At 51.4% G+C, this 25,337-nt stretch overlaps 1 pseudogene across 1 annotated transcript in view; it reads right to left on the reverse strand.

Annotated features, from left to right (window-relative positions):
* Positions 1-9,914: 9,914 nt before the first annotated feature.
* LOC144373957 (endothelin-converting enzyme 1-like) overlaps positions 9,915-25,337 on the reverse strand; it is a 41,133-nt pseudogene continuing 25,710 nt past the window's right edge. Inside the window, exons 9-17 of the transcript XR_013433508.1 lie at positions 22,387-22,497; positions 20,633-20,731; positions 19,855-19,932; positions 18,070-18,173; positions 14,780-14,890; positions 14,083-14,150; positions 13,492-13,665; positions 12,980-13,075; positions 9,915-12,241 (exon numbers count right to left, since the gene is read on the reverse strand). The product of XR_013433508.1 is annotated as an endothelin-converting enzyme 1-like (transcript). The remainder of the gene's footprint in view (positions 12,242-12,979; positions 13,076-13,491; positions 13,666-14,082; positions 14,151-14,779; positions 14,891-18,069; positions 18,174-19,854; positions 19,933-20,632; positions 20,732-22,386; positions 22,498-25,337) is intronic.

The following is a 25,337-nucleotide window of genomic DNA, read 5'->3' on the forward strand; positions in this document are numbered from 1 at the left end:
CACCTCTGCACTTGAAAGATATTGTATTCTTCATTTGGATGTGTTGCTCTGACCCATTTACTGGGTGATCAAAAAAAAACTGCTCTATCTATCTATCTATCTATCTATCTATAATATATAGATATAGATATAGATCTATATCTATATCTATCTATATCTATCTATCTATCTATCTATCTATCTATCTATATATATATTTCAGTACCAGGGATTGAAACTAGGGGTGATCTACCACTGAGCCACATCTCCAGCCCTTTTTTATTTATTTTGAGGCAGAGTCTTGCTAAATTACTAAAACTGGCCATGAACTTGTGATGCTTCTGCCTCAGCCTCTTCAGGTGTGTACCATCAGGCCTTGTTGAAAAACTGCTAGCTTTTTTTTTTTTAGTACTGAGGATTAAACTCAGGGGCACTCAACTGCCGGGCCCCATCCCCAGCCCTATTTTGTATTTTATTTAGAGACAGGGTCTCACTGAGTGGCTTAGTGCCTTGCTTTTGCTGAGATTGGCTTTGAACTCACGATCCTCCTGCCTCAGCCTCCCATGATTCTGGGATTACTGGCATGTACCCCTGTGCCTGCCAAACTTATATGTCACTTTTTCTATATAGCAGGAAGAGAATGTAGAATGTTGGCAATTTTGAGGTCATATAAATGATTATTTGGGTAATGAATAGATCCAGAATTGTGTGTGTGTGTGTGTGTGTGTGTACATGTGCTGGGGATGGAACCCAGTAGGTCTGACCACTGGGCTGCATCCTCTTTACAATCTGAATGAGCCCCAGGGACAAACGCTATCTTGTTAGGGACATCTGTACAGGGGCAGCGACCTCCAGCCTTCTTTCCTGAGATAGATAAGGGGATTTCAAGGTGGGTGTGGAGGAGGCCCCAATCCCATTTGCAGCCTCCTCTTCGCATAGATCAGGGAACTCCGGGGGCTCCCGGTGCTTGGGTGGGCAGAAGCCACCAGCTTTCTCCTAGGTAATGAGCCCGACACACCCCAAACCCCACTGTTTTGGAGGCACCTTCTCTGAGCCCAGCAAGCCCCAGAGGTAAGCCCTCCTGCAGGACTGCTTCTGTGACTCTTGCAGAAAGCCACGCCTCATCCTGGGGTGGACGTCACATCTGGGATGTGACCATGCCTGGGCCACCCTGGCCATCAGCTGCCCTGGGTGACAGGTGTGTGCTGTTGGTGGCTTCTTTTCCTTCTGTTCAGAGGCTGACCACAGCTGATATGACATCTGACACTAGAGCCCTGCGTCTTGCTGAGGTGGACATTAGGGTTTTGATTGATGTTGCCTAATGCAGACTGGAGAGTGGCCAGGGGGCTCTGCACTCTCCAGGTGCTTTGAGCAGAGGAACACCCCAAAGAGGAAACCCATGACCTCCACAAGAGGCTTTGCAGAGATCCAGGAAACCCAAGGGTCTTCCTCTTCACTCAACCCTTTCAAGTCTCCCTCTGCAAGCTTTGGTTTTGACCGACCGCTAGACTCCTGCATCCAGCCACCACTCATTGATCCACTCTCAAACATGTAGACTGCCTCAAATAGTCATTTGCCTACACTCATAAAAATCAGTTCGTCTCCTTGTGTTTTAGAATTAAAATGTGGCCACTCCCTGGATCCTGAATTTGAACTTAATATAAACTACAATTTGGGACCACATGTTCCTCCAGCAGGACACTCAAGAGAATGTGGCATTCTGATTTTGAGGATGCCGATCACTTGGTTCACAATTTACATTTGTTGGAAAAAATCTGCAAGTTTGTGCATTCCCATTACCACTTAATATGAGTGTTAAGTTCAGGTTTACTCCATTCTGTGTACCCTATTCACCCAAAGGGGAAAACCTCTCCCGTAATGGCGACAATTTATTTTGAAGGTTACAGGGACTGTGATTTACCACTTCAACTGCATTTTTTTCTGAAGCTTCCCTCTCCAACAAATCCATTCCAGTCAGAACAGCCATTAGCAGTTATGCAGTAAATGAGGGCAGAGGCAAGACCTGAACCCAGGACTTCTGAACCCAGGACTTCCATCTCCAGAGCCCATGTGCTGATTCCCTAGAACATTTCAATTCTTTTTTCTTTTTGGAGACGTATTGAGGACTAAATCCTGGGGTGCTTTACCATTAAGCCACATCCCCAATCCTTTTTACTTTTATATTTTTGAGACAGGGACTCACCAAGTTGCTGAGGCTAGCCTCGAACTTGAGATCCTCCTGCCTCAGCCTCCTGAGTGGCTGGGATTACAGGCGTGTGCCACATCAGACTAGAGCACTTCTAATAGTGAGAAGATGTGCTTTCTGCCGTGGATAGGCCCATCTGTGTCCCATCTCACTCCTGATTAGTCAATGACATAACCTTCTGCTGGACAGCTATGTATAACCAAGGACGGATTGGCGCTGCCGTCCCGGCTCCCACTGCCTCACACCAGCCCTGCGATCCTTCATTTTTCACAGAACCAGCAGCCAAGCCCAGGCCCGGCCCAGCCCCAGGCACTGCCCAGTGTGTCCGGTCCCAAGCAGGTCCCAACAGAACGAACGGGCAGATATTCACTACTGGAAAACAGGAAAAACAGCAGACAGATGTAGCTCCACTAGCAAGACCCTGGGGTCATTCCAGCCCCCCCCCCCCAGTTTAAAAATAAATAAAAGCAGAAGAGAGCAAATGCCAAGGAGCTTGCATTGTTCAGCCTGGAAATGGAAACTAGGACCAGGGTGTGGCCTAGGGGCAGAGTTTCCACCCAGCAGGCGTGAGGCCTTGGATCTGAGCCCCAGCCCTTCAAACGGAAACCAACATTGACACAGACAAATTAGAATAGAACCAGCAAATAGCAGAGGAGGGCTCTGGGCTGCAGGTGTAGCTCAGGTCCAGACCTGCCTAGCATGCAGGAGGGCGGGATCCATCTCCAGCACCTCCCCCTGCTGGCCCACAAGGTGGTGCAGGTCGAGTCTGAGTATTTCAAACCATTGGAAGTGAGTGGGGGAGGGAGGGACTGGCCTCCAATGATCAGCAATGAGCTTGCATTCTGTAAGAGCACCCTTAGCCTTGGGTGGCAAGGCAGCAGGGTCCCTGGGCCCAGAGTTAGAAGTCCTCCTGGACTGGGGGCAGAGTCCTGGACTCTGCACTCGGGTCACCCAGATTGCTTTGAACCCTGGGCTTCTTCAGAGAAATTGACTACAGATGTGTCCTGGGGTGTTCCCAGCCTTGGAGAGGATGGAGAGTCAGGCTCCTGATGACCCAGTGACCCAGTGAGCTCCTAGCACGTGCCAAGTACTTTCCATACAGTTTTCAAATCTCCATGCCAGACTGGACCGACTGGTCATTCTTAGCTCAGAGACACTGGTGTTCACAAGAGAAGCCATGTGCCCAGTGAGACCCAGACTAAGAGCTCTGGGTGGGACGGGCAGGAAGATTTTCAGCAGTCCCCTAGTATCCACAGGATATTAATTTTTTTTTTCTTTTTTGGTACTGGGGATTGAACCCAGGGAGTCTCTACCACTGAGCCACACCCCTAGCCCTTTTGCTTTTATTGGGAGACTGGGTCTGACTAATTGCTGAGGCTGTCCTTGAACTTGAGATACTCCTGTGTCGGCCTCCTGGGTCACTGGGATTACAGGCGTGTGCCACCACACTCATCCCTCCTTTTATCTTTTAATTTTGAGCCTGATATAAGAGGTTGAGCCTGGTATAAGGGACTGAGCCGGGCACTTTACCACTGAGCTACAGCCCTGCTCCGAGGAATAGAATACGCAGGAGGATGTCAACCTGGGCCATGGTGAGGAGCCTAACACACCTGGCAGGCTGGGCTTCCTGCCCCTTGAGAGCCACTGTCATGTAGGAAGCTCAGCCCTCCTGAGATCACCAGGCTGAGAAGGAGGCCCTGGTGGGCATCAGGCCACATACAGAAGAGGACCAGAGGGCGCTGAGGTACATACCAGCCACTCAGGAGGCTGAGGCAGGAGGAACACAGGTTGGAGGTCAGCCTTAGCAACTTAGCAAAACCCTGTCTCAAAAAATAAATAAATAAAAAAGGACTGGGGATGCAGCTCAGTCATAAAGCACCCCTGGGTTCACCTCATACCAAAAAGAGACCTCCTGAGGGGAGGTCCTACTCGTGGGAGCAGAGACGTTGTTCCTGATGTGCCTCTCAAATTCCCGAGCCAGGAACACTGAGCAACGGTTCCAGATCTACACGGCCCAGCTCAGGTGTGTCCTACGGCCCTGGACACCTGGAACATCCCAAGTCCTAATCTAAGCCAAAGTCCCATCTTGGCCTCAAAGAACTGGTGGGGCTGGGGCGGTGTCTAGGAGGTACAGATGAAGAGTGCTCACCCAGCCCTGCGAGGCCCTGGGCTTTGGTCCCAGTTCTACAAAAATCCATTAAACAAAACCAGGCGCCAGGTGGATCTTAACAACTGGATCCCACACTTCCTGCTGAGAAGCCTCCAATCCCTCTATGTGTTTCTGTTACTCTTGGAACAAATCCGAGCCCTTTCCCATGGCCTCTGAGGCTTTGCAGAGAGACCTGTCACCTCTCAATGCACCACCCAGGGACAAAAGTAGCTCCAGAATATGCCAGGCCTTTCTTGCCCGGGGCTCCTCTCCTTCCCGCAGCCTTGCCTGGAGAGGGTGGGTCACTTACCAGGTTGAGATGACTTCCTAGGTCCACTAGGGCCTCCTGCCTGACCCTAGGCTTTTCTTTTTTCTGTCCTAGTTCCTGAGCCGGTTTTGACCACCTCTGGCCCCAGCTCTGGGAACACGGCAGGTGCCGAAATCCAGGTGCCTGGGCCTCAGCAGATGCTCACTGAGCGAATGCAGCTGCGCTGATAGGGACTCTCAGTGTGCTCCTGACAGGCAGGGCCTGGTGTGGGTGGAGAGGAGACAAGGTAAAGGTTATTTCCAGGGGATCTGCTCAGCAAACTTGCTTAAGAAGATTGTTAACAAATATGAGCTGGGGCCTGAAGCCAGAGAGCAGCTTTGACCACCAGCCCTCGGAAGGCCGATTTTTCATGTCTGAAGCCGCAGAGGGTGAAAGGAGATTTGGGAGCAAGAAATGGGGGTCAAAGCATGGATCCCTATCATCATGGCTGCCATCACCTAGAGTCTTTCAGTGTCAGGGTTCTTCCTACAGGGGCATTTCCCAGGCAACGCTGAGCCCCAGACAGCACCAGGGCCCTTTATCCTAAAAAAAGCATCGTCTAAGGAACAGTGACATTTTAAAGAATGTTAGATAACAGTCAGGCATGGTGGTACATGCCTGTAATCCTAGAAACTAGGGAGGGTGAAGCAGGAGGATTGCAGGTTGGAGGCCGGCCTCAACACTTGAATTTAGCAAGACCACAGCAATGTGTTAAGACCTTGTTTAAAAATAAAAAATAAAAAGGACTGGGGATAAAGCTCAGTGGTAAAGGGCCTCTGAGTTAAATCCTCCATACAAATAAAAGTGGGTCAGATAACAGTTTTAAGTGGTGGCTCTTTTGGACTAATTTATGCTCTAGGCCCTAACACACTAGACTGAAAATCAAAATGTAGTAACCCATACTATACTCAAACAAAAATTAAGCTGATATAGTATCTTTGTAGGAATCAGGATAGAAAGAAGACAAAACTTGAATTCCCAAAGAGTCCATTTCAATGGCATGACAAGTTTTTTTTTTTTTTTTAAGATGGACACAACACAATGCCTTTATTTATTTATTTATTTATTTATTTTATGTGGTGCTGAGAATCGAACCCGGGTCCTGCCGGGTGCAAAACGGGCGCTCTGAGACACAATTCTAGCCCCACATGACAAGTTTTAATCCTTATCTTTTTTGTGCAATCAAAAATTTAATAAGAGGGATGTGGATGTTGTTTTGTGGAACAGTGCTTGCCTGGCATGCATGAAACCGTGGGTTCATTCCCTGCTTAAAAAAGAAAAATTACTAAAAAACATACTATTTTTTAAAAATGTGTACTGTAGATGGATCCCAGCAGTGCTTTACCACTGAGCCACATACCCAGCTCTTTTTATTTATAATTTATTTATTAAAATAAATGACACAGGCTTTGTGCCACCTGAGTCTTTTTTTTAATATTTATTTTTTAGTTTTTCGGTGGACACAACATCTTTGTTTGTATGTGGTGTTGAGGATCGAACCCGGGCCGCACTCATGCCAGGGGAGCGTGCTACCGCTTGAGCCACATCCCCAGCCCTCTTTTTATTTTTTATTTTGAGACAGGGTCTCACTAACTTGCCCAGGCTGGCCTTGAACCTGCTATCCTCCTGCCTCAGCCTCCCAAATTGCTGGGATAATAGGCTTGTGACACTGTGCCAGACCAGCAAACTACTCTTTTTACTATTTTTTACTATTTACTTATTTTAACTAGATTAACTTCTTGCTTCATGAAGCCCCATAGGATGGAAGAAAACTAAGTCCAGTATTTAAAATATGTTTCACTTGATTCCAGATGTAAAGATAATTTAAAATTAAAAAGAATTTCTGAAAAATCAGTCTGTTTAGAATCATAAAAAATTGAACACATGTATATGGAACACATTTAAATGAGCATGTAAATAATTAAATTATTATTAAGTTTAATTTTTTTTTCTTTTGGGTACTAGGGATTGAACTCAGGGGCACTCGACCACTGAGCCACATCCCCAGTCCTGTTTTGTATTTTATTAGAGACAGGGTCTTACTGAGTTGTTTAGTGCTAAATTGCTGAGGCTGGCTTTGAACTTGCGTTCTTCCAGAATGCTAGGCAAGCATTCTAGAACTGAGCCACACCCCGGGTCCACCTCCCTGTCTGTACCTGTGTTTTGGAGACTGTAATTGGCCCTCTCCCAGCCCATTTCTTGAGGAGTATTCCCATTTTAAGCTGCCCTCCTTTGTGAATGGTGGTCAGAGGATAGGGGAAAATTTTTTATTTCTCATTTATTTCTGGATTTCTCTTTTTCTTTCTTTATTGGTGATTCTGGGGGTTGAATCCAGCACCTTCAGCATGCTAGGCAGGCGCTCTACCGCTGAGCTGCATCCCGTGCCCCATGGTACCTTGGTTTATAAAAGAACGAAATTTTGGTATTGCCAAATGTGTTTATCTTCTTTATGTTTTTCTTTTTGTGGTTTTTAAAAGGTGGCTTTGCTGGTATGAGGTTGTGACTCAGTGGTACAGCGCTTGCCTAGCTCATGTGAGGCTCTGGGTTCCATCCTCAGCACCACATGAAAGAAATAAAGGGGAACTGGGGTTGTGGCTCAGGGGTGGAGCACTCGCCTAGCATGTGCAAGGCCCGGGTTCAATTCTCAGCACCATATAAAAATAAAAAAATTAAAAATAAAGGTATTTTATTTAAAAAAAGAAAAAGAAATACAGGTATTGTGTGTCCAATTACAATAACAATAAATGCTAAAAATAGGTGGCTTTGCTAATCCAAAGTTATAAACAGATTGTTATATTTTATCTAATACATTTATAATTTTAGTCTGTTTAGGTTTCTAATGCATAGAGAACTTCCTGATGTACACAGTAGGAAGGAATTCCATCTAAATTCAGTTTTTCTCAAATGGATCTCCCAACACCATTTATTAAATGGTTCATTTCTCCACTCACGAAGTGCTTCCTCTATCTTACACTAATTCCTATATATGTGCAGGGTTGTCTCTGGCTTCTGGTCTATTCCAGTTTGGTACCTGTTCCTAACCTACAGCAGCTCTCATTTACCATTGCTTTATAAATATTTGCATATGGAATATAGCTCCTTCGTTGTTTCAATTTTTTTTTTCAGAATTGTCTTGATTGTGCTTTTTCCCTTTCATGTGAAGCAGCTCGTCAAATTCTATGCAAAATTATCTTGGGGTTTTGGCTGAGAGTACGCTGAAATCACACATTAATTTTGGGAGAACTGGCATTGAATATTACATTGGAATTTTCCGCCCACCGGCAGGGTGCTCAAGGGCATTCTCTGATGGTCTTTGGTAGTTTCTCAGTTTTCTCTTCTGAGGTTTTCCAAGTTCTGGTTGGGCTCTTCAGTGGACCAAACTCTTTTGAAGTTTAAAGTCTGTCCTAACCCCCTGCTCCCGCACCCTTTCAGAGGCCTCTGCAGGCCCTTCTGCTTACACGATTGTTACAGATTGCTTACTTTTTCCAGCTGTTCCCAAGTTACATCCTGTGTGTTTCCACATGTGTCAGGAGAAGTCTGAAGGGCCAGGCTGGGGTTTCAAGTCCTGCTTGGAGGGGAGAACAAGGTTGGGCGAGGATCTAGGAAGATGAGAATGGCAAGGGGCGCTGGGACCCCAGCCTGGGGAGGAAGGAGCCTGTCCTTAGTCCCTGGGAGGTGGCCTGTCTGGAGGGAGGGCATCTGCAGGCCCAGGGCTGGGGGAAGGGTGGCTAAAAGCTCCCTTCTTGGGAAAAGGATGGGCAGCAGCCAGCTCCTCCATCCTGTGCCTTCATGTGTGTGTGTGTGTGTGTGTGTGTGTGTGTGTGTGTGTGTGTGTGTGTACGCGCATGCGTGTTCTGCACACGTGGAATCCCTGGGGCATTTTGTTTCTAGCGGCTTCTCACGTTTTCCAAGCGAGCAGCCTGGGTTCGGAACCCAACTCAGCCACTTCCTGCCCTGCAACTCAGTGTCCCTGAATGACACCTCCTCTGAGCATCAGGGCTGAGAAATTCTCTGTCCCACAGACTGTGAGCTCCAGGGGAGGCAGGTGAGAATTCTTGCACATGGATGCACTCCAATAGGCACATGACTCATGGCGGGTCTAAACAGAATTCATGCATCCATCCTGCTGGGGAGGGGTGTGCCCTCTGTGCAGAGAACATTCCAGCCTGAAGGACAAAAGGGACCCAGAGCCTCAGTGGGAAAGGGCTTGTTTGGGCTCCAGAAAGAAGCTGGAGGCCTGGGGTGTGGCTCAGTGGGGCGCTTGCAGCCTGAGGCCTGGTTAATCCTGGCACTGCCCCAGACAAAACAGGACACAACAGGGTCAAACACAAGAGGTGGGAGCCAGTGACAGAGAGGGACCTGCTCTTTTAACAGGCTGCTCTCCTGAGGACAAGAGGTGGAGGGGAGGGGGCTCTCCCAGCTGCCCCGGAGAGAGACACTGGGGCCTATGGGCCTCGCAGGCCCCTTCACACCTCATGGGGACAATCTGAGCTCAAAGCATATCACTCTCTCTGGCATCCTCACTGTCGCCCATACCTGACAGTTACAAAGACAGAAGAAGAGAGTACATTGTAGGTCTTATAGCCAGAGAAACAGAGAAATGACCTACTCCTTTTAAAGACAGGTAGAGTCAGGCTGGGCTTGGTGACCCACACCCGTAACCCCAGAGACTTGGGAGGCCAACACCTGAATTGTCGTGTAGGCCACCGTGTTTGTGGTACCTAGTTACAACAGTCCTAGTAAACTAATACCCTCTGGAAGGAGAGGAAAGCCTGTGTGAGCCCCCCCCCATGCAGACCTGAAGCTTCCTAGAGGAGGTGATGGTGAATGGGGCACTGAAGGATGGTAGGAGTTCACCAGGTGGGGAAGTCAGAACATTCCAGGCAGCAGGAAGAACACATGTAAAAGCCAGCAGAGGCTGTTTTTTGGACCTCTTTGAATTTCCTGCCTGCCCTGCCCAAGCATCTGAGATCCAGAAACTCTTTTGCTCTGAGATAATGGAAAGATGACGTTGACCAGGGAGCCCCTTGGGCCCAGGCCATGAGATGCATCATTCTCACGGGTAGGGGGTGCACACAAGCCTGCCCATGAAGCCTGGCTGGCTGTGGGGGTGCTGGCTAGGTGGGTGCAGGCAGGAGGAAGCTCCAGCTGTTCCTCAGGGTCCAAAGCCTCTTCCTAGTGAGGCTAGGGTGGGCCGCTCTGGGCTGGCTGGGGCTTTCTTGTGGTTCCAAAGGATGCACAGCACCCTGGAAGGACACTCAGACACAAGTGGCTCTTGATACAAGTACTTTATTTTAATTACAATAGTGACACACAAAACTACAGTAGCACGAAACATAATACAAAAAATAGATTCTCACCTCCAAACCCCACACCCAAGTGCCCACAGAGAAGCAAGCCCGAGGCTCCCCTGGTCTTGGGAGTGCAGCTGCCCATTTCCCCTTGGCCTTGACACTGTGGAGGGGCAATGGGAGTGGGGACGCTGCCTCTGCGTGGGCCTGGACTTCTCCCCCTGCCCCGCACATCCTGACGGGGAGTGCCATCTCCATTCCCTCTGGCTAGACTCCAGCCCAAGACACTTGTATCTGGCTGGTAGCACTGACAGTTTCCTGGACCACCCTTCCTTGGGGAAGGCAGGAGGGTGGGGCAGCGGAGGCACAGGGAGGCGCAGGGATGGAAAAGGCCCACCTCCCAGGTGGCTGGCTCTAGCTCCTTCCCTGGTTCCTTCTTCTCTTTCTCCCAAAGAGCTCCCAGGCCTTGAACTTGTTTGTGAGGAACAGGAGCCTCACCTGGAGTCCACTCACAAGCCTCCTGCTGACCTGAGCTGTCTGTGCCTCTTGGACAAGGCTTCCTCAGTAAGGGGCGCGCCAAGTCTCTCACAGGAGCTGCTGTGCGGCTGCAGTTGGGTCCACCTACCTGGTGGAGCCTGAGCATCCGCTGTTGGGAGGAGCTGTGGCCTCTAGGAAGGGGTGACCTTCTTGGTCTCTTGACTCCACGGGCCAGACTGCGCTGAGGAACCCTTCCCTTAGCCTCCTGTCTAAGGAGGGGAGCCTGTCCAGCTGCAGGGGCCGTCCTGATCTAAACCAGGGGGCCTTGATGGCTGGAGCGCAGGGTGAGGGCAGCAGCATCTACCTTCTACTACCCAGGGCCACAGTCCTGCAGGCCATAGCTCCTGGGGGCTGATGGGTGGCCCTGTGTGCATCAGGAGTGGGAGTATGGCCTTGGGTTCCAATCAGGACACTTGGGGGCTCCACTGAGGAGGCCAGGAGCCACTGGGGCAAGGGTCATCTCCTCAGCACGGCCCAGGCCGCAGCCTCAGATAAGGCACTAGAAAACTGGTCTGGAAGCTGACCAGGCTGGGGGCTGAGGATGGAGCTCAGGGGAGGATCTGGACCCTTCTGGAGACAAGAATGGCAGTCTCTTTCCCCCTTCCCTTGGGGGAGAGGGATCCTGCAAGGCAGAGCCCAGAATGGCTGGGGTGGGGGGTTGCTACAGAGAAGCAACAGGTCCCACGGGGTGACCCGAAGAGGAAGGGCCAAAAGAGAAGGTCTATGGGCAGCTGCGTGCATCTGGTGCTGGAGGGCCCTGTGCTCCAGATCCAGGGCGCTTGGGTGCCCTCAGACTATGCTGGGGACCCTGACCTGGCTTCATCTGCCATAGCCATCAGTCCCCTGCTGTGACTGTGGGGATGAGGTCTTCCTTGCTGGGGTTTCCATGGTTGAACTCTGGGGGCAGGGGCAGCAAGCTGAGAGCAGCTGGCCATAAACTGGGCCTCTGCCTGGCTCCCACATTTCCTGTCTGTGGGTAGCCATGCAGTAGTCACCACAGTCAGAGGATTTGCTTAGTGGCCTGGGGCAGGTGTGTGTGTGTCCCTGCCTCAGCCCAGCCTTGCAGTGAGGGGGTAAATCAGTGAGGCTTCCTTGTCCACAGGTTATTTAGGAAAAAAAAAAAAGGAAACATAATAAATATAACAATCCTTCACGCAAAAAAAAAGTGTTTTAAATGCATTTTTCCCTGAAGATTTCCAGTGTATTCCACAATGTTTAAAAAATAGTTTCCCCAAAAAATATATCTTAAAGCACTTGACACAGTGGTAATTGTGGTCTATGTGGTGCTGGATGTGGGTGAGGGGGCTGTGTCCCCTGGCCCTTGTCGCTGTGGGGACCAGGCCTGGTGAGCCACCAGCCGGATACCCCAATGTCCGCTGGAGCTGGTGCACGCTGGGATGCCGGTCTGCACAGGGGAGCAACTCAGGTATGCGGAGGACCCGCACCTGGCCCAGTGCCGGCTGCAAACCCTCCAGTTCGGGGAAGGGGCCCTGGGCGGCCAAGGGGCTGGAAGGAGGGGCAGACTCGGCAGCCTCCCCTTGGGGCTCGTCCTCAGCCCCTTCCTCTCCTCTGCTTGGCTCTCTGTGCTCTGCCCTTTACCAGACTTCACATTTGTGACGAGGGTTCATGGGTGACCCAAGGGGGCAGTGGAAGTGTTCTGAGAACTCTTTGGAATTGGAGAGGGAGCTGATGACCCTGAAGCGGGAGGGGCTGTGGGGGTCAGTGATGAGGCCTTCGTGGGAGCTCTTGGGCGTACGGACAGAGCACCATACCTTTGAGGGAACAAGGGGGAGAAGCTGGGGTCACTGTGCAGGGGTGGAATGAGCCCTCGCCTGGTGCTCACACCCTAAGGAGTCAGGAAGGCCCGTGGGTGGGTCAGAGGGGAGGCTGGTGTGCGCCCATGCCCCTCTCTGACGCAGGTGTCACCGAGCTGTGTCTCTTCAGCCAGAGCCAGGTCTCTGTCTGATGCCAACGTACCAGGCTGGGATTCTGCCCAAACTCTACAAATCTTGGATTTAGTCCAGATCTCCTCTTTCCTGGGCAGGACACTCTCTCGAGAAGCAGCTCTGGGAATCAACTGAAGGCCAACTCAAGTGCCGACCTGGTGGGTCTTGATTTCTTTCTCCCCCAGTTCTGGGGACTGAACCCAGGACTGCTCTCTCACTGAGCTACATCCCAACCCTTTTCATTTTCTATTTTGAGATAGAGTCTTGCTAAGTTGCTGAGGCTGACCTCGAACTTGTGATCCTCCTGTCTCAGCTTCCCAAGGAGCTGGGATTATAGGCATGCATTACCGTGTCTGGCTATGTTAAGAAGTTTCTAGAACCCCAGAACCAGGAGGGGCCTACTCCACCACATACAGGATACTAGTATTCTTTCTTGGCCCTTCCTTGAATCTCTCTAATGACAGGAAGCTCACCTCCTCACAGGGTAATGACCTGAAGATGGTCTGATGGGTTAGGGAGCTGGTGATCGGAGGGGACCTGTACCTGTTCCCCTAATGAACTCACCTGTGCCAACCCCAGGAAGAAGAGCTGGTCATTGGTGAGACCCAGCATGGGCAAGGTCTGCTCCTCCCGATTCTTCTTTACCCAATTCTGGTAAGCCTGGGAGGAGAGAAGGCCAGAGGTTGAGGGCAGCCAAGATACAGGGGCGAGGGGCTAGTTTCTGGGGTCTGGGCCTCGGCTCAGCCTGGAGGATCCCTCCTCTTTCTCTGCTCCCTCCCTAAAGGGGAGTGCAATTGACCCCAAGGCCTAAAACGCCATACAATGCCGATGGCTCTCCAATGTGCACTTTGGCGCCAGCCTCTTCCCTGATCTGGATATTCAACTGCCTTAGCAGGACACCCAAGGTCACATCCAACTCAGCATGGCACAGAAGGAATAAGTCACATACACGTACCCTCACCAAACCTGCCACCATACGATGGCACCACCACCCTCCTAGTTACTCAGGCTCAAAACCCAGAGTGCCCCCCAACTCTTCCAGCCAAGTCAAACACCCCAAATCTGACCCTCCTCACCCTTCACCCTGTTCCACATGGCCTCTTGCCTGGTTAACCACACAACAGCTTCCAACGGGTCGAGAGGGTGGGGGAAAGTGGCCAAGCAGGCGGCTGAGCGGCTGTGCAAAGGCTCGAGGTGGATCTCCACTGGCCAAGGGCCTTGGATCCCAATGAATGGAGGCCAGCAAGGGGCTAGTGGAGTTGACAGAATCAGGAGCACATGAAGGCCTGGTCTCCAGGGTCTCTGCCACTTCCTTCTTGTCCCCAAGAGGGGGCAGTTGAGGAAGACCCTGGACATTAGCTGCTGAGGAGGGTGTGACTTCTACGTCTCTGATTCCCACTTTGCACCGAGCACCCAGCACCCTGCAGAAGGTGCTCGCTATAGTCTTCACACGATCCTCTCCACCCCTACCTGGATCTGTTGCACCCATTTTGCAGATAAGGAGGCTTGGAGAATGACGTAACTTGCCGAGTTGAGAGCATTTGGCAAGCGGCTGAGCCAGGGTTTAGACTCTGGTCCTTCTCTCCAAAGCTAAGTCCCAGGGAGCAGAGGCAGCAGGGCTAAGAAGCTGATGGGCTCTGTCTGGAGGGACCCCAAGGAACCTGTACCTTGATCATCAAAAGCGTGAGTCAGCTCATGGCCCACGACGACACCAATGCCACCAAAGTTTAAGGCCCTGGAGGGAGAAATGCAAAGTGAGAACAAGGCCTCTGGCTCCTGCCCTGTCATGTGGCCCTCACTTCTTGGGCCTGAGATGTAGCAGAGTCTCTCGGGGCTCTGTGGGACACAGCCCTGGAGACAGTGGGAGGCTGAGCAGTCTAAGGGAGCCAGCTGTGCCCTGTGGGTGACATGCACGTGCTGGACACTCTAGAGGATCACTGTCCCCTCCCACAGACTAGCAGTTAAGCTTTAAAGCAAACGGAGCCTGGGAATGGGCCAGCACCTCTTCCCAAGCTCCACACGGTCATCCCAGGAGTCTAGCTTCTAAGACAGCGCCCTCACCCGCCAACTCCCTGGCTGTGACTGCTCTAAGCCACTGTCACAGCAGTATTTCCCACATGGGGCTCTTGACTGCACAACTGTGCCACGTTACCCGGTTGCAGGAGCTTTCAGCCCCAGAGACCCCTGGAGGGAAGGCAGGGGACGGGGGCTGCTGCGCTCTGCACCCACGACGCTGCAATCCTAGGCCACCTGGCCACCGGGGCGCAGATGGCTCAGTAAGATGGCTGTCAGGGTCAGCTGCAGACACAGGGCTGGCTAAGGGGTGGGAGACCCATCGGGGCATCAGCACCGGAGATGGCCTACTTGGGCGAGGAGCGGGTGTAGAAGGGCGCCTGCAGGATCCCAGCTGGAAACACGATCTCGTTCTTGGTAGGCGAGTAGTAAGCCTTCACCATGGGCGGGGTCATGCTCCACCTGCAAGCAACAGGTGCGAGAGAGCCCAGGCGGTGGGCGGAGTGGAACTCCAGTGGGTTCTCCTTGACCCCGGGCCCAAGTCAGCACAAGGACATCGGGCAGCACTGTTTCTGAGGGGGAAACTAGAAAATACCTGAATGTCTATAAATCAGAGATGTCACCTCAGAGGGTGCCACACCGAGGCGCTCACAGACAGCAAGAGGGACAATCAGATATTGAACTGAGGTTATTTTTGAGGCTTGAAATGTGTCTAGAAACTGTTCTAAGGTGTGGTCTGTGGACAGTCCCTAAGATCCTCTGGTTTATGATGTCAAAACTATCCTCATTATAACATTGAGACACTTTGCCTCTGCCACGTGTTGAGATGTGCATCATGGTACAAAAGCAACTGTGGATGACACTGCTGCTGCCTAGGCAGGGAGCCAGGCAAGTCCTAGCGGCCACCTCTCCTTCCCCAGAAGGTGCTCCAACCAAAACAAACCAGCCAGTCATTTTCATTGACAACACCCAGGAAAAAGTAGCCTAACTATTAATTCCATTAAATCTCGGCCCCCAAGTACCAGTCTTTAATATCCCGTGTGACCAATGGGGAAATACCCACGTGGTGCTTTAGGCCTCTCTCATCCTCTTCGGATGACTGACTAGCCATGGAATTTTGGACTTGGGCAACTAGGCAGACATGTTCTTGAAAATGAAAAGGGAAGCTTAGCACCTCAGGAGAAATAATTCACATTTTGTCATTTATTACCAATGATAAAAATCTGAGGTTTCAAAAAAACTAAAGTTTTAAAGAAAAATTAAAATTTTGGAAAACTTGTATTGACCATCATGAATTTGATAGTACTTTAAGACTTTTCTCAGGAGGTCAACTATGATGTTAACTAATGTGAAAAATTTTTTTTTTGGCTACAGTATATGAGAGTGGAAAATCTGTAAATCTTAGTGGAACCACAATTTTTTTTTCTTTTCTGTTTTTTTTTTTTTTCATACTGGGGACTGAACCCAGGGTGTGTAACCACTGAGCCACATCCTCAGCCCTATTTAATATAGTATTTAGAGACAGGGTCTTGCTGAGTTGCTTAGGGCCTTGCTAAGTTGCTGAGGCTGGCTTTGAACTCATGATCCCTCTGACTCAGCCTCCTTAGCTGCTATGATTGCAGGCGTGTGCTACCATGCCTGGCAAAACGCTATTTTCCAAAGGACCAATGCATGAGGCCATGATTATGTAAAAAATCCAAAAAGTGCAAGACAGATCAATGATTTTAGTGTACAGGGTACGAAAAGTTCATGGATAAGTTTTCAGATTTTTCATATTGTATTTTTTTTGGGGGGGGGCAAGGAGGCTAATGGGGATTGAACTCAGGGCACATGACCACTGAGCCCCAGCCCAGCTCTATATTGTATTGTATTTAGAGACAGGGTCTCACTGAGTTGCTTAGTACCTCACTTTTGCTGAGGCTGGCTTTGAACTTCTGCCCATGCCTCCTGAGCCACTGGGATTACAGGTGTGCACCACCACGACTGGTTCAGATTTTCCACACTGCATTAATCTTTCCTTCCTTGGGGACTGAACCCAGGGGTGCTCTATCACTGGGCTTCATCCCTTGCCCTTATTTTTCACTTTGCTAAATTGCCTAGGCTGGCCTTGAACTTTGGCTCCTTCTGCCTCAGCCACCTGCGTAGCTTGGGTTGTAGATGAATACTGCTGTGTCTGGCTAGAAGACAAGTTTAAGTAAAAAATTTTAATCTAAAATTTAAAAAGCCAGGTAAATAGGCAGTAGTGTCTGTGCCATATTCTGAAGGCGAAGGCCCACCTACCTTCTTGTTTGTTAGGGGGACCCTGGTTGACAATGGAAAACTTGGAGGAAAAGGATGTTTGAACCTCATTTGCCCACAAGAGGGCGCCAGAGGCAAAGAGGACTCGTTCTGACTTTTGGTAAGATTTATCCTGTTTCAGGAGTGGAGGGACTAGTACCGGGCTGACTACATCTAACTTTCCTGGGGAGACCATTTTAAAAAGAAGGGTCTTTCTCCAGATTATTCTGACTTAAGAAATTAGGCTATGGCCAGGTGCAGTGGTGCTCAACTGTAATCCAGCAATTTTGGAGGTAGAGGCAGGAGGATCACATGTTCAAGGCCAACTTCAGCAACCTAGTGAGGCTCTCAGCAACTTAGTCAAACCCTGTCTCAAGATAAAAAATAAAACAGGGCTGGGAATTTAGCCCAGTGATAAAGCCCTCCTGGGTCCAATCCCCAGGAACTCCCTACCCCCGTTGCAAAAGCCCCCACAACCAAACACCATCATAACAACAACAACAACAAAAAACGTCAGGAGGCAACCCCCACACCCACACTCACATTTTTCGCAGTGCTGGGGAGGGAACTCAGGGTCTCAAGTACTAGGCTGTACTCTACCACTGAGCTACACCCTCATCCTAGGAGAATATTTTTGAAACTGCTCCCTAAGGGACACTGATGCACAGTGGGATTTGCAGTGTGTTCATGTGCTTGGTTATCAGGGCCCATCTAGAACCTTCCCCAGCTCTCAGGGAAACAGTGGGAGAAACCACCGCTCCTGTTTGTGAGGAGTTATGAGACATTCACCCATGTGGAGGGCCTCCTCTCAGGGCCTGGCTCTCCCCAGTTCCCACACTGGATTGCTTCAATGACCCCAGAACCAGTTCCCTTCCCTTCTACTTCGAAGTTAATGAAATGAAGGCTCTGAATGCGGAGGCCATGAAGCTGGGATGTGGTGCCAGGCCTTCACTCTGCCAACAGGCTGGGCACTGAGGCACACAGACTGGGGCCAGGATGGGCTCTACTCTGGCTTTTTTTGCAGAGGGTTCTGGGGATTGAACTCAGAGGCACTCGACCACTGGGCCACATCCCCAGTCCTCTTTTGTATTTTATTTAGAAACAGGGTCTCACTGAGTTATTTAGCGCCTCTCCGTTGCTGAGGCTGGCTTTGAACTTGCGATCCCCTTGCCTCAGCCTCTTGAGCTGCTGGGATTACAGACATGTGCCACCGCACCCAGCAGCTTTTAGTTTCTTAATTTGAAAAGAGGGCCTCTGTGATAGTAACACCTGGCACCTGACAGTGGGTGGGGAAGGCAAGTTCAGCGGGGTGCATCCCCATGGTGGGGAACCAAGGCCTTCCTGGCCGGGCCTGGGGGACTCACTGGTCTCTGTTGGGGGCTTTCCTGAGCTGGTCAGCAGTGACCCTCCATGAGAAGTTGAAAAATTGCATGGCGTTCTCGAAGTAGAGGTCTGGAACTGCCGTGTACTGAAGAAAGAAGCAGAGACACAGGATGGGAGCACGCCCAGAGGAAACTCAGAAACTCAGACCCCTCCAGGTGAAGGGATGGGTCGGCAGGCCCAGGGCCAGAGTGTGGGCTCGGAGCTGTAGGCTCCGCCCCTCTAGAGGCCTCTAACCTGCTGGGCCCAGCAACAACTGTCTCCTTCAGGCGCCTGACAGTGTCACAGTGCTGCAGGATGCCTCGGCAGTAGTTCCCATGGGCAAGAAGTATCTCCATCACTGTCCTGCAGGACTGTGACGATGGGTGTGTTCTCCGTGTGTTCTATACCCACCCTGGCCAATATGGTAGACTCTGGTGACAGGTGGCTACCGAGCATCTCAAATGTGATAGTGTAATTAAATTTTAATTAAGTTTTGATGAATTAAATAGCCCCCCCCCATGGCTGGTAGCTAACAAATTGGACATCACAGATTTAATGAACCACGCTGGAATCTAGCTCTGAAATGTCAGGGGACAGGTGTTATCACACCCCTACCCCTGGGCAAGGCCTCTCAGCTCCTGACAGGTGCAAAGCCCTCCTCCAGGTCCACTCTGTACCCAAGGGCTTCGATAAAACACTGGGCCCTCAGGGGCAGGCCCCTTCCTGTGGGCCCTGCCTGAGCTATCTCAAGGAGACTCTGGGTCTCGCACCATGATGACCCTGGGGTGTCTGAAATTATTCTCAAGAAACATGGCTGTGGAATGAGTCTCCTATTCTCAGAAGTAATTTTAATAGTCTTAGGTTTTAAATAGAACCATGATGAAAGGTTATTATAATTTCAAAAATGCCTGAATTTCAGAAATTTCACTCATGAGAAGATAGGAAACTATCATTTGGGGCAAAATCACAACCCACTTAATGGGGTGATGTGCTGAAGGTTCTGGCAGCAGGGAGGCAGCAATCCCCCTCTGCCTCAGTGGAGTGTCACCGTGCATTTGGGATGGCTGCCTCCTCGTTCCCATCCCCATCTCAAGGTCAAAATTTGAGGTCCAAGTTTTCTCTGAGGAGGTCAGGGTACAACCCTGAAGACAGGTGGCCGCTCTGGAGCAGGAGCAGGGGTGTGAGGGGCTTCACATTTCTACCCACGATGCTGGCCAGCTGACCCCAGCCCTGTGGGCTCTGGGATCAGGGTCAGGTGGTGCTGCACCTTTTAGGATCTGCTTCCCCAAGACCTTTTTCTTTTTAAAATTTTTTAGTTGTAGATGGACATAATATCTTTCTATCTTTCTTTCTTTCTCTCTCTCTCTCTCTCTCTCTCTCACACACACACACACACACATGCAGTAACAATCCCCAAATATAGCCATCTGTCTTTCCTTCACACATAAACACACAGGCATGCAGAATCCATCCCTTCCCCCTTTTCTCTCTCTCTCTCTCTCTCTCTCTGTCTCTCTTTCTTTCTTTAATGTGGTTCTGAGGATCGAACCCAGGCAAGCACTCTGCCACTGAGCCAACCTCAGCCCCCCTGCCCCCCCTTTTATGTAGTGCTTGGGTTGAACCAGTTGGAGTCATGATGCGAGGCCAGCGTTCTCCCACTGAGCTAATCCCCTGATGGCTTTCATGATGCCAGGTCAGCCTCCCTGCCTCCAGAAGCCCTGGGTGTCCCGCCCACTTTGGCCCCTCCCCAAGTGGGCACTTGGGATGGCAGGGCGTAAGCCACTCACGTCATTGAACACTTTGTCCAGTTCCTTGGGGTCCATAATGAAGTTGGGGTAGCCTATCATGTTGTAGATGGCGTTCACCTAGAAGGGAGGGACACAGAACTGAGCACCTGCGATGCTGGCCAGCTGGCCCCAGCTCTGTGGGCTCTGGGCTCAGGGTCAGGTCAAGGGGCGGGGGATCAGGCACCTCCCCACTTAGGACTTTCACATCTCTTTTTGGAAACATTCCCTCCTTGCCTATCTTTTTAAAAAAATATATATTTATTTTAAGGTGGACACAATATCTTTTTTTTTTTTACTTTTATATGGTGCTGAGGATCGAACCCAGTGCCTCACACAGGCGAGGCGAGTGCTCTACCGCTGAGCCACCACCCCAGCCCCCAGTTAATCTTTTGGGTTTCTGATTAAATGTTGCTTCCCCAAGGGAAGCTGCTATGGTCCAAATGTGTCCCCAAAGTTCAAGGGTTGGAACCTTTGGCAGGTGATGAGTTTCCGGGGCTCCGTCCCCCACCGCTGGGAAACTGGGAGCTGTGGAGGGAGCGGGCACCACAGTGGCTTGGTCCACCTCTCTTGCGCGTGCTCTCCTGCCTGTCCACCTTCAGCCAAGAGATGTGTGACACTGGGCTTCAGGCTGTCCCCTCAGCCTGCTAGACTGGTCACAAGGCAGGACAGCATCCATGCGTGCCCAGGGGACAGGCTGGCCTCTCCTAGCCCTGCTCTCTCTCTGCTGCTCTCGCCCAGTGCAGGAAGCCTGGGTGCCCGAGCCCCTGGGCGGCCTTACCTTCTCCTTGGCTGACTTCTGGGTGTCCTCATCCATCCACTTCAGTGTGCTCAGGCTCTCCTCAAAGGCCTTCTTGATCTCCAGGATTATCTCGCTGGCCTGAGGAGACAGATGTTGCACCCTCAGCTCTGGGCACTGGCCCCCTGGATGCAACCAGTGCCCCAGGCAGGATGACACTGGACCCGAGGTCAAACTGAGGTGGGCTCAAGGCCTCGGGTTCTGCAGAGCAGGCTGAGAGGGTGGCCATGGCTGTGCTTCCAGACAATGTTCCTAACATGGATATCCCTTGAGACAAGACGGGCCTTCCGTGCACTGGTCTCTGTGTTCAAATGAGCTTGGATGTGCCTTGGGGAAGCAGAAAGGTCCGCAGCAGGACTTTTCGGAGCCTTTAGCATGGTGGAGTGCTCTTTTGGAGCCATCCAGAAGACATGGCCTCTCCCAGGCTGATGGGATCCTTTTTGATGGAATAGAGCTTTAACACCCAGAGAACTTGATCTGAGGAGCACTCAGAAAGGCCACACTCAGGCGCAAATGGCAGCTGTTGAGGGTGACGATGCACGGGCAGACCCAGGGGCCAAAGATAGAAGATGGAAGGATTCTGGGGAAGGGGAAGGCAAGAGCCGTGGGGCTGGGGCCAGACAGACCTGGATTCAGATTCTGCCTCAGCAGATGTGATAAATAATCACTGCCATTGACTGTAGCTTATTTTGGGCCAGGTGTTCTTTACGTGTAGCATCTCATTTTGTTATGGCCAGGCTGTGTGGGCAATGACCACACAGACTCCATTTTGCCCTGAGACTCCACATCATGTAAGAAACACTTCTCCCGTGGAAAAGCTCCGCCTCTGCACCCATCAGCGAGTGGTTGCCTAGCATAGCACGTTAGGCGACACAGATGGCAATTCTTATATAACGTGAAAGTGTCCCCTCTTCAGTTCCCATTTTTCTTGGACAATCTACCCTGTCAGAGGTGGACTGTCTAGATGTTAGTAGCCATTCTTTAACTTGTCCTCGACTAGGGACATTTTGGCCCACCCTCTTTACTGCTTATGATTTTAGATCTTATGATGTTTGTTTATGGTTTTGGGTCATAGCAACAGCCACTTATGCGTTAATATGGTTTTGGACTACAAAAGGTGTGCTCGAACCCTGGGAGCGGGTGGAAGGGTGTGGACTAGCAGCCTGGCCCTTGGCCTGTCTCTTGCTTTAAGATCCACTTGGTGATTTATTGCAATCTCACCTTAACAATTTAACAACCCTCTGCAGATGGGACAGCCCTACTTTCATGTCCCAGGTGAAGGGAGAACACCGCTCAAGTCACCCAGCCAAGTGACAGAGCCAGAATCTGAGCTAGGGGCTGGCTGTCTCCCCAGCACTCAGCCATGATGATCCTCTACCTGCCCGAATAATTCTGTCACCCTCAGAGTAAGAAAAATGTCACTTCCAGGTCAACATTACCTGGTGGGGTCCTTCACAGCCCCAGGAGGTAGAGATGGCTGTGGTAGCCTGTGGGGTCACTGGGAAGATCAAATTAAATAACACAAACTGGCCTGGCGCTCAACCACGGAAGTCATTAGTAAGTCATTCCCTGCAGCCTGAGAAGACGGCCTCTGAGTTAAAGAAGGCCCCAGGATCCTGTGGCCTGGAGCAGGAAAGGCCCAGGGCAGAGCAGAGTGTGGGCTGTCAGGCTGGCGGCAGGGTGGGGGGTGGTCCAGCAGATGCGATGCCCACTCTGTCCACAGGGGAGGTACTTACTATGTTCTTGCTGTCCTCGGTGAAGGTCACTTTGACAAACATGGGGTCCAGGGCAAAGCCCAGGTTGTTTTCCGTGTCACTCATGCAAAACTTCCAGCGAGGAAGGCAGGTCTGAAAAACACGAGCGCAGAGGGTCACTGGGCCCAGTCCTCCTTCTCCCAAGGCCTGGCTGGGAGGTGGCACCATAGGAGGCCTGTGCTTCCCCCCAGAACTCCAGGGAGACAAACCTCTTCTGGCCACAGAAGTTACTTTAGGCCACAGACACCCCTCATGGCCACCATCTACTGTCTCCTGAGTACCAGCCTTTGTGCTTGGCACTTCACGAAGGTCTGCCACTGAGCACCCCTAGTGGGCAGCGATGGGCCACTGGACAGACAAGAAGCAGAAATTCAGTAAGGGCAGTCACTGGTCCAGTAGGTGACAGTGGGTAGGGGTGCCACAGGGATGGGAACTCTGACATGCCTGGTCCTCCATCTGGGGCTCCCGCCAACTCCACCTGGTCCTGCCTCCTGGAGGACACAAGGAATCTTGGAGGCACAGAACCTCAGGAAGCTGCCTGTCCACCTGAGCAACGGCAACCTTCCCAGAAGGCCAGGGGCCCAGCCCCATTTACAGCCTCCTAGAGAGAGAAGGCCACAGTGACATCACAAAACTTCAATGTCGGCTTTTTTTTTTTAATGTGCTAAGGATGCCAGGCAAGTGCCTCACCACTGAACCGCATGCCCACCCCAACTCCAGCTCTTTCCTTATATTTTATTTTGAGATAGGGTCTCTCAATGCTCATTGCCCAGAATGGCCTTGAATTTGCAATCCTCCTGCCTCAGCCTCCCCAGCAGCTTGGATCACAGGTGTGTCACTGTGCCGGGCTTAAGTTGGTTCTTCCTCAGTCTCACCCACAAGCAGTGCTAGCCCACAGGACACCTCAGTATTAACCAGAAATGGTCCTTGAGCTGCAGCTCCCCAGAGCATGGGCTGATAAAGAGCACCGGGAGGGTTTCAGCCTCGCTGTCCCTCTGCCCGGCCATCCCTCCATGGACAGTGTGTATGACCAGGTGTGATGACCCTGCTTATGGAAACCAGTCCGGCTGCAGGGTCCTCTTAACCCTGAGGAACAGGCGTGACAACCAGCTCGGGGCAGCCTGCTTCACACCAGCCCTACTGTGAACAACCCAAATGCCCATCGGCAGACAGATGGATAAACAATGTGTTGTTTTTCTACAGCGACATACCACTTGGCAGCACGGAGGAACCAGCTACTCAGAGATGCCACAACATGACGAATTCCACAGACTCACTAAGCCAGGCGCGGCCAGGCAGACAGTGTAGGACTCGGCTGCCCATCTTCAGCACCTTGGGGAGACGCAGGAAGGGGCCCGAGGGCATGCCGGGTAACTGGGTCCACAGAAACCTTGTTTGTCCTGACCGGGCTGGTGGTCACACGCACGACTTCATTGTCACAAATCAACCAACTGTATCCTTCACCCACACTCTATGCACATGTTTGTGCATATTGTTTTTAAGTGCTGGGGGTTGAACCCAGGGCTTCACACATGCTAGGCGGGCTTGCTTTCTTTTTTTCTTAGTGGGGTGCTATGGATGGAACCCAGGGCCACCCTAACACCACACTAGTCTATGTCTCAAATTTTTATTTTGAGACAGGGTCTCCCTGGAATTACCAGAGTGTGCCACCATGGCCAGGAATACTGAATACTCTATTGTATGTAAATTATGACTTAAAACATTTTTTTTCTAGTCAAGAAGGAAGGGAAGGCCATTCGAGTCTAAGTGTAGCCCCTGGATTCTGCTTAGCTGTCCCAACCTGTGTCCGTTTCAATGGCTGCTTTCTGCTCCCCTCTCCCTCCTGCCCGCCGCCCTGCCAGCCACTGGGCAGCCCACAGCTGGACACAGACTTGGCCTGGATATGCTGAGGCCAAGCACATACTGGGTCACAGCTAGGGAGTCTCCAACTTTGAGGCTGGGCAGAGGCTCTGACGGCTGGATCACGGGCAGATTCTTATTGTCTTCTGCCCGGTGTCTCTGGAGAAGCCCATTCACTTTACACACACGCATTTGTGTCCTGAGTGACTCCCCTGCTCGGGGACTGTGCCAGGTCTCAGGAATTTAGAGCTGAATCAACGGCGGGCCTGCCCTTGAGGACTCTGTGGAAATGCCCAGAATATCCAGCAGGAGACAGAGGTGCAGTAATGATGTCAACAGCCGTGACAGCACCGAGCGCCTGAGAGCCCAGGGTGTGCAGGCCGCACACCTAGAATGCTCCAGGGAGACTAAGGGAGAGAAACGAGGCACAGAGAGGTTAAGTCACTGGCCCAAAGGGAGCACCCAGGGAGTAAGTGCTGCGGTGGGCTTGAGCCCAGAGAGTCTGGCTCCAGTGATTTCCCGCAAAAAGGCCACTCTGACTGCCTACGACAAAGGTTTTGGAATGAGGAGAAAACTCTTTGAAACAAGAAAGGGTCAGGCAGGTTCATCTGACGTGGGGGCCACCCCCGGGCAGAAAAGGAGGGCCAATAGGCCCCTGAGGAGGCTGTGCGACGTGTAGCCTCTTCACCATAACCCGAGGAGCACCAGCAGGGAGTGGAGAGGGGTCCCTCCTTCCCACCAAGATCTGCGGATTGTAGGCAGGTAGCACGAGGACAGCCAGCCAGGCGTGCAGCAGAAGCTTCCGCCTTTGGAACCGACTTTACGGCCCGAAGAAACGGAGCCCAGGGATCACCTTTTCACAGACGGGAAGACCAAGTCCCTGCCCCATTTAAGTGACCCGCCCAAGGCTGTGTGGTAAGAAGCAGAACCTCCCATTCAAATCTCTGCCCAGCCTCCCCTGCTCTGCAGCCGGGGCACTCCCAGCCATTCTCTGAGCCTTAGGTACATGAGGGCAGGTCAGCCCTGGCACCTCCCAGGCAGGCAGGGCTCCTGGGCACAGACCCATCCCACCC

Source organism: Ictidomys tridecemlineatus, unplaced genomic scaffold (assembly GCF_052094955.1).
Source record: "Ictidomys tridecemlineatus isolate mIctTri1 unplaced genomic scaffold, mIctTri1.hap1 Scaffold_54, whole genome shotgun sequence".
Lineage (NCBI taxonomy): Eukaryota > Metazoa > Chordata > Mammalia > Rodentia > Sciuridae > Ictidomys > Ictidomys tridecemlineatus.